Below are 7,409 nucleotides of genomic sequence, written 5' to 3' on the forward strand. Positions count from 1 at the left end.
ATCATCACACTTTCATTGCTAGCTTGGTGATCCAGCCGACATTTTTAGAGAGGATTAAAGTCGTGCAGGCTAACAATGAGGAGTTAGTCGAGGTTGTAGAGAAGGTGTAGCAGGGGCTGGCTGCAGATTTTAACATCTTTGAGGGAGGTGTATTGAGGTTTGGAACCATACTGTGTGTTTCAAATGATGAGGGGATAAGGAAGACGATTCTGGAGAAGGCGCATCGTTATTTGTATACGGTACATCCGGGTAGCACGAATATGTATCAGGATTTTACGAATCTTTTTGGTGGAGTGGCATGAAAAGGGAGATTGTTCAATTTATAGAGCAGTGTCTGACGTGTTAGTAGGTAAAGGCTAAACATCAGACGCCGGCTGGGGCGTTGTAGCCATTGAGTATCCTAGAGTGGAAATGGGAGCATATCTCCATGGACTTTGTCACCGGGTTACCACCAACACTTCACGGGCAGAATGCAATTTGGGTGATCATGGACAGGTTGACTAAATCTACTCACTTTATACCGATGACGGTTAGCTACTCCTTAAGTAGGCTAGCAGATCTATATGTGCAGGAGATAGTAAGAATGCACGGGGTACTAGTGTACATTGTTTCGGATCGAAACGCAAGACTTACTTCTCGATTTTGGAAGAGCTTACAAGAAGTACTGGGGACGAAGCTTACTTTTTGTACAACGTTCCACCCCCAGACTAATGGATAGTCAGAGAGGACGATATAGATCTTGGAGGATATGTTATGGACATGTGTGTTAGACTTCGGCGGTAGTTGGATTTAGTTTCTACTATTAGTGGAGTTTGCCTAGAATAGTAGCTTTCAAGCTATTATTGGGACGGCACCGTTCGAAGCATTGTATAGTCAGAGATGTCAATCTCCTCTTTACTGGGATGAGGTCGGGGAACGACAGATATTGGGACCCGAACTCGTATAGCAGGCATCTGAGAAGGTTAGGTTGATTAGGTATAGAATTAAATCAGCTCAGAGTTGGTAGAAGCGTTACGCAGATGTTCGCCGTCATGACTTGGAATTTGAGGTGGGGGGGGGTAAGATATTCCTGAGAATTACTCTAATGAAAGGGGTGATGAGGTTCGGGAAGAAAGACAAGTTAAGCTCTAGGTATATTGGACCATTCGAGGTACTTGAACGAGTGGGTCCGGTAGCCTATAGGATTGCACTACCCCCAGCACTCTCTCGAATCCACGATGTATTCCACGTATCCATGTTGAGAAGGTATATGTCGGATCCATCACATGTGATTAGTTATAAATCCTTAGAGATTGGGGATGCTTTGGTGTATGAGGAGATACCCATTCAAATTTTGGAACAGAAAGTTCAGAAGCTGCGTACCAAGGAGATAACGTTAGTGTAAGTGTTGTGGCGGAATCACGTGGTTGAGGAGGCTTCTTGGGAATTGGAGATGGAAATACGTCGAAAATATCCATATTTGTTCTAAGGAGTAATGTTTATAGGTACGGTTTAGGTGAGTATGTGGTGTATCTATTGTTTAGAGTGTTAATGTGTGGTTAGTCCCTAGGAGGGTTTGCCATAAGTGAGGGTATGTTATATATTTGGGACGGGGTTACTATGTGGGTGGCCACCGGCTCTTCCTAAAGTTGGTGTGTGTTTGGTTATATTGATGAGTTAGCGAGCAAGAGATTGCAAATTTCGAGGACGAAATTTTTGTAAGGAAGGGAGGTAGTAAGAACCTGACCCGAGAATTTTTAATTAAATAAATAAATAAAAGGGAATGAAATTTAAAAAAGGGAAAATCAGCAGGGCTTATTGATAAGGCTCCTTATCTTGTGGACGAAGTCCCTTTTATAGCTCGACGACGAGATTCAAAGGTTCGTCGACGAGTGAATATTGAGAGATTTTTGGAATTTTGAAATCTCAGGCTCGTCAATGAGGCAATTTCATCGTCAACGAACTCCCTTCTTATGCTCATCGATAAGGACGCTGTCTCATCAATGAGGATGACCGGGTCAACTAAGTTATAAATATCTATTTCATTTCTTAATGGAGAAGAAACCAAAATCTTTTCTCTCTCTCTCTCTCTCTCTCTCTCTCTCTCTCTAGAACTTGAACCGACACTCTCTCTCACTCTAAGATTTAGGCTATCTGTTAATTGAATCAACGATCTAACGTTACTACGTGGATCAGGGGAGGAATCTCTATGGTTATAGAGGATCAGATCTTCGTTTTGAGGATTCTCGGGTTTTGTCCTAAAATCAAGGTAGGCCTTTAATTTCGTTTTTGGTTTGGTAGACATTTAGTAGATAGGATTATATTGAAGTTGTGTTCCTCGATTCGTAGGTTTTGGGAACTCAGATCGCTGTTTTGGAGCCATTTAGTTCGTGTTTCGATTTCAGGGAAAGGTAAGGGGTTTCTGTTTATATCAGTTATTTTGTAATATGAATTGATAAAACTATGGCTTACGATTATATGAATGTTTTGGCTACTTATTTGGGAAAATCTATCGGGTAAAATTACAAGATTTTTGGGTTTATAGTTTTTGGAAAAATTGGGGGTTTCAGGTATCATTTATGTTTCTGGTGGAAAACTATATATTTGGTTAAACTGTACTATAGAGATGACCATACCTTTGATTATTTTAAATCATATTTTCGGAATATCGGATATGAGATTGCTTGTTTACCCAAATAAGTGTGGAATGAGCTGATATATATTGAGTGATGTGTTTTGTGAAAAAGAGTGTCAGTTAACTGTCGTAAGCTGTGAATGAAGTATTTTGTTAAAAAGCGTACTGGTTAACATCCGTAGGCTGTGCATAATTGAAATGAGATATAGAAACATGAGTTCCAAATTGTTCTAAGTTTTGTGAAAATGTCGAGTCGGGATAAAATCGAAGGCCTAGGACAATCGAAGTGTGCTAGTTAATAACCGAAGACTAAGATATGAGGCATGCCGGAATAATACCCAAGGCGGCTGAGTCGGTTAACTACCATAGGCTCAGATATCTGGCTTGAGATCGAGGGTGTGAAATACCACCTATGATTTCGGTTGGTAACTGAAGGGTATGAGTTTGAACCATGTTTGCACCTGTTGAACGTTGTGGGGCTTAGGCTGCGCCAGGTTACCGAGGGCGCTGTGTCGTACTGCCGGCTCAGCTGAAGAGTGTGACGACACTAGACCGAGGTGTTTTGGTGAGATGTATATCGGAACTGTATTGTGAAAATACGTGAATTGTGAAATTTTGGTGTTTTACTGTCGAAATAAGACTCACGTATCCACACACTGATATAACTTGTTTCTTCCTTACTGAGAGGTGTCTCACCCATATCATACAAATATTTTTTTTACATCCTTCGAGTAGCTGACCCCAGTGTTCTAGCGTTTTAGGAGCGTGGGTCTTGGTCACCATTGTCTAGGTACTTGTGTAAGTACTAAATCATGGCCAGGGTTTCATTTTGAGTTATGTGGATACCCAGGGATTATGTTTTGTACTATGGGACTAGATCATAATGTTGTATAAACTCTGGTATGGTTTTTGAATGTATTAGGTTGAAATTTCTACTGCATATATATATATATATATTGTGTATGTGATGATGGATAGGGTATACGTGAACCCTATGGGGTCAAACCCTTATATTGTATAGTATCATGGATGTTGTATGATACAGGGATAGGTTAGGTTACTAAATCACACCTTGGGTCCCATTTTCGGGTTTGGGGAGTGATAAGGACTAAGATTAGAAATACCGATAGCCTCGATGATGTGCTCAACCAGAGAAGCCATGAGGTGCGACTATGCTGAGTTCTTGAGATTCCTTGAAGTTTGAGATCTTGCAAGCCTCAACCATCAATTCGACTAACAAGATCCCATGGCACAACTAAGTTGACAGTGCTAAAGATTCAAATCCCTGCTTTCCTAGGAGAATTGACTAGGGTGCGCACAAGGAAGACATGGGAGCGACTTGGTCGATAAGGACGATCTTCTACGCGAGATATGCTACAGGCTTTCCTAAACTATGAAACAAACTTTGTAACCCATAGAGCCTATAAGTAATCACCACGAACATAAGCTATGGGTTCCCTTTTGGCCTTTTTTAGGTTAGTGAGAGACCTAGGATGTCATTGAGAGCCAAGTCGGAGTATGAGTAGAGTAGATTTCAATTCCTCTTTTGGTGTGTGCACGAAGTGTTCAACGGCCTGTGACAACTGGCGACGTTTGTGTAATCTTCTTGTATATTACATGATCATTCTCTTGTTCCTTCTGGAGTTCATGACAAATGTACTGAATACAAAGGATCGATCTTTTACTTGCTTTCTCTTTACCGCTTTCTTTTACATGCTCTCCTTTAACGCTTTTGATTTATTGCTTTGATGAATGATGAAAGGTTGCAGTAAGGAATAGCACTACTATTGTTTCAGTCAAGATATGTAGTTGGCTATGGATACGTGGAGGTGTTCGTGATCTTTGAGACAGGGTATACTCTGGTTCCTGACCATGCTCTAGACGGTTGGTGTACCCTTGCTACCTTGTGCCCTCAAATGACCCTCTCCCGCTTTGGCCTGAGACGGGTCATGTTAGTACTCTTATGTATTCTTGGTTGAACGTAGTCAAAGGCAAGAAGTCCAACACCTGATTCATAATGTCAACACTTCTCTGTAGAAATAGGGTAAGATAGTTTTTACTTGCTTTCCTATAGTTGGTTAGATTTCACCCATTGCAAAATATCATCTTTTAAACTTTCTTTTTATACAAGGCATTAATAAACTGATTGAGAAAAGGTTTGCAACTACACGGTTTAGTCCCTGTGGATCGACACCCGTCTTCCCTACTTTCTACTGAACTTAGGAATAGTTAGGTTTTATAAATATTATTTTTGGTAGTTAAGGACCCAAGCCTTGGTGAGCCTACCAACAATTGGGGATGACACATATCCAATATTGTACCTGTGGAACTATTGTTCAAATTGAAGTGCATCATATCTCTTTAACCTATCAGCCAAAAATAAAATGTTTATCAACTTTTTCATATTACCTATTTACCTAAAAGCTTGGTTGAGTATAATCTAGAGGTTCTGATTATGTTTAGTAAGGACCTCTATCATAACTTCCATATTTTTCCTAAAGGAAGCTCCCCAAGCAAAGAGTTTAGCTACTCCAACCAAAAAAGATTTATAAAAAAAAAAAATTGATTCTTTTTTTACAAGCTCCCTAAGCATCCATAATAAGAGCAACTTTATTTATTGAACAAAGCATGGTTTTCATTATTTAATAATACTCGATTTGTGCATAGTTATAGTCTCATTGTTTCCATTTTAATAACATAGCTTTCCATTGCCAACCAAAATCAACACGAATATCTTTCCTCTTCTCTATCATCCATCATATGTGGAATTACCTAGGATTATGTCATTAAATTGCATATTGGAACACATGACTATAACAAAAATTAGACACAAATTTTTATTCACGGGACAACATGTTTGAATAACAATAAAGCCCTTTTGATGATATAGAAGTTAATACAATTTTTTCTACTAAGTAAGAACTCTTTAAGAACTAATATTTAAAACCCCCTGTTAGTTCGGTGGCAAGATCAAGTTTGCAAGATTTAACATGCAACCTATTAAAAGAAAATATCATTCTATTTTCCTTTCTTCAATAATGAAACACATTTTGTTTCCAAAAATTTCAGCATTTGAACTTTGACCAAATGGCACATTCATGATAATCATTCACTCAAAATTCTACATTCTTTTATGAACTTCTTAAATACTATGTAGAGAAAGGTAATTTTAACTTTGTACGCAATTGGCAATACATACCTAAACCTCATTACTTTGCAAAATAGTCTTTTATATCCTTTCGATAATAGAGTGTTGGAATTATGAGAAGAGAAACTTTCGAATCTAGAGCTTTCAAGTTAAGTAGAATTATAGAAATAAGTAGAATATATATGCAATTTTAGAAATTCCTAGTGGTAGAAGATTTTGATAAGGGCAATAGTAGGTATAGGTAGAGTAAAATGGAGAAGTACTTCAAGCATGTATAATTGTTGGACCAAAAGAAAAGTCAAGACCAATTGTGTTATATGAATTCAAATCTAAGCCTAATATTCAAATAATACAATATCAGATTAACAATAATTGATCTTAGCAACACAAAGAAATTAGTGAAGCACGTTATTTCGAATTCCACAACTTAATATTCCCTTTAGTCCAACCAGAACACCCTTAGTTTGGTGCTCATTTGACATTATACAAGAATGAAAAATGGGGGTCAAGAAAAGGAAAAGAAAAAAGATAAATAAATACAAAACAATAAAATTATAAGTGGAAAAGTTACCTGCCTTTTACTTGCAAGCAATATCTTCTCTCTATTTTTACTATTAACACACTATTATACCATAAGAGATAGATACAATATACAAATTCTTTGACCCTTTATCCCACTATATATAGATAAGACAAAAGAGTTAGTATATTCTAGGAGATTAAGTATTTTATGCAAAACTTAAGTATGTTAGTCATTTACATAAGCATCAAGTAAGAATACAAAAATGTTACCAAAATTACAATAAGGGGTTCAAATGAATTTCCATACTACAAAGATAAGACAACAAAATAATTCCTTAAAACTTCCTTTGCACTGAACTTCCATATATCATGTTTGTCACATAATAATATGTCCATATAATAGACACAAAAGCCATCTAGAAATCGTTATCCATATATGCAAAAAGTAATCCCAAAAAGTGAATATATGCAATTGTAATTAATTACACTTCAAACACTATGCTCCTATAAATATCCCAAAAACTATCCAATGCCAAAAAAAAAACATTGTTTTAACTTCATTAATAGTGCCCTCAACCCATGCTTTCTCTTGAGCCTTTACCTTGTATAAGAGCCCTTTGGCAGCTGTGCTTGTTGTGACCAATAGCCTTACAAATTCAACGCCAATAGTAGTGGACCACTTTGCAAGCATATTTGGGATGCCACGAATGTCCCAAACATGATAATTACTATTTTTTTCTATTAGATTTACTACAAACTTTGTGAAGCCATCAATCACCTCAAACTAATGTCCTCTACAATACTGAAGAATACAAAACCTTGCATCCCACGATATGGTATCTAAATTTCTTCCTTATCTTTGGTGTGATCAAGGTCTTCCATTCACAAGCATCCTCACACATCTTATGTATTTGTACCATCATATTACACCTAATTGTATCAACAATTATAAAATCATCCTATCTCTCGATTTAGTAGCCCATTCATTAAATGGATTTGTAATATTGTTAGTATTATGATCTGCTTTCGCTTTAGCATCATATTGGGGATGTGGCTCATATTCAGAGCAAATCACATATACCGAAAAGGGCTACATGAAGTGAGAGACAATTGCATGAGAAGAGG

Source organism: Malania oleifera, chromosome 8 (assembly GCF_029873635.1).
Source record: "Malania oleifera isolate guangnan ecotype guangnan chromosome 8, ASM2987363v1, whole genome shotgun sequence".
In the NCBI taxonomy this organism is placed as follows: Eukaryota; Viridiplantae; Streptophyta; class Magnoliopsida; order Santalales; family Ximeniaceae; genus Malania; species Malania oleifera.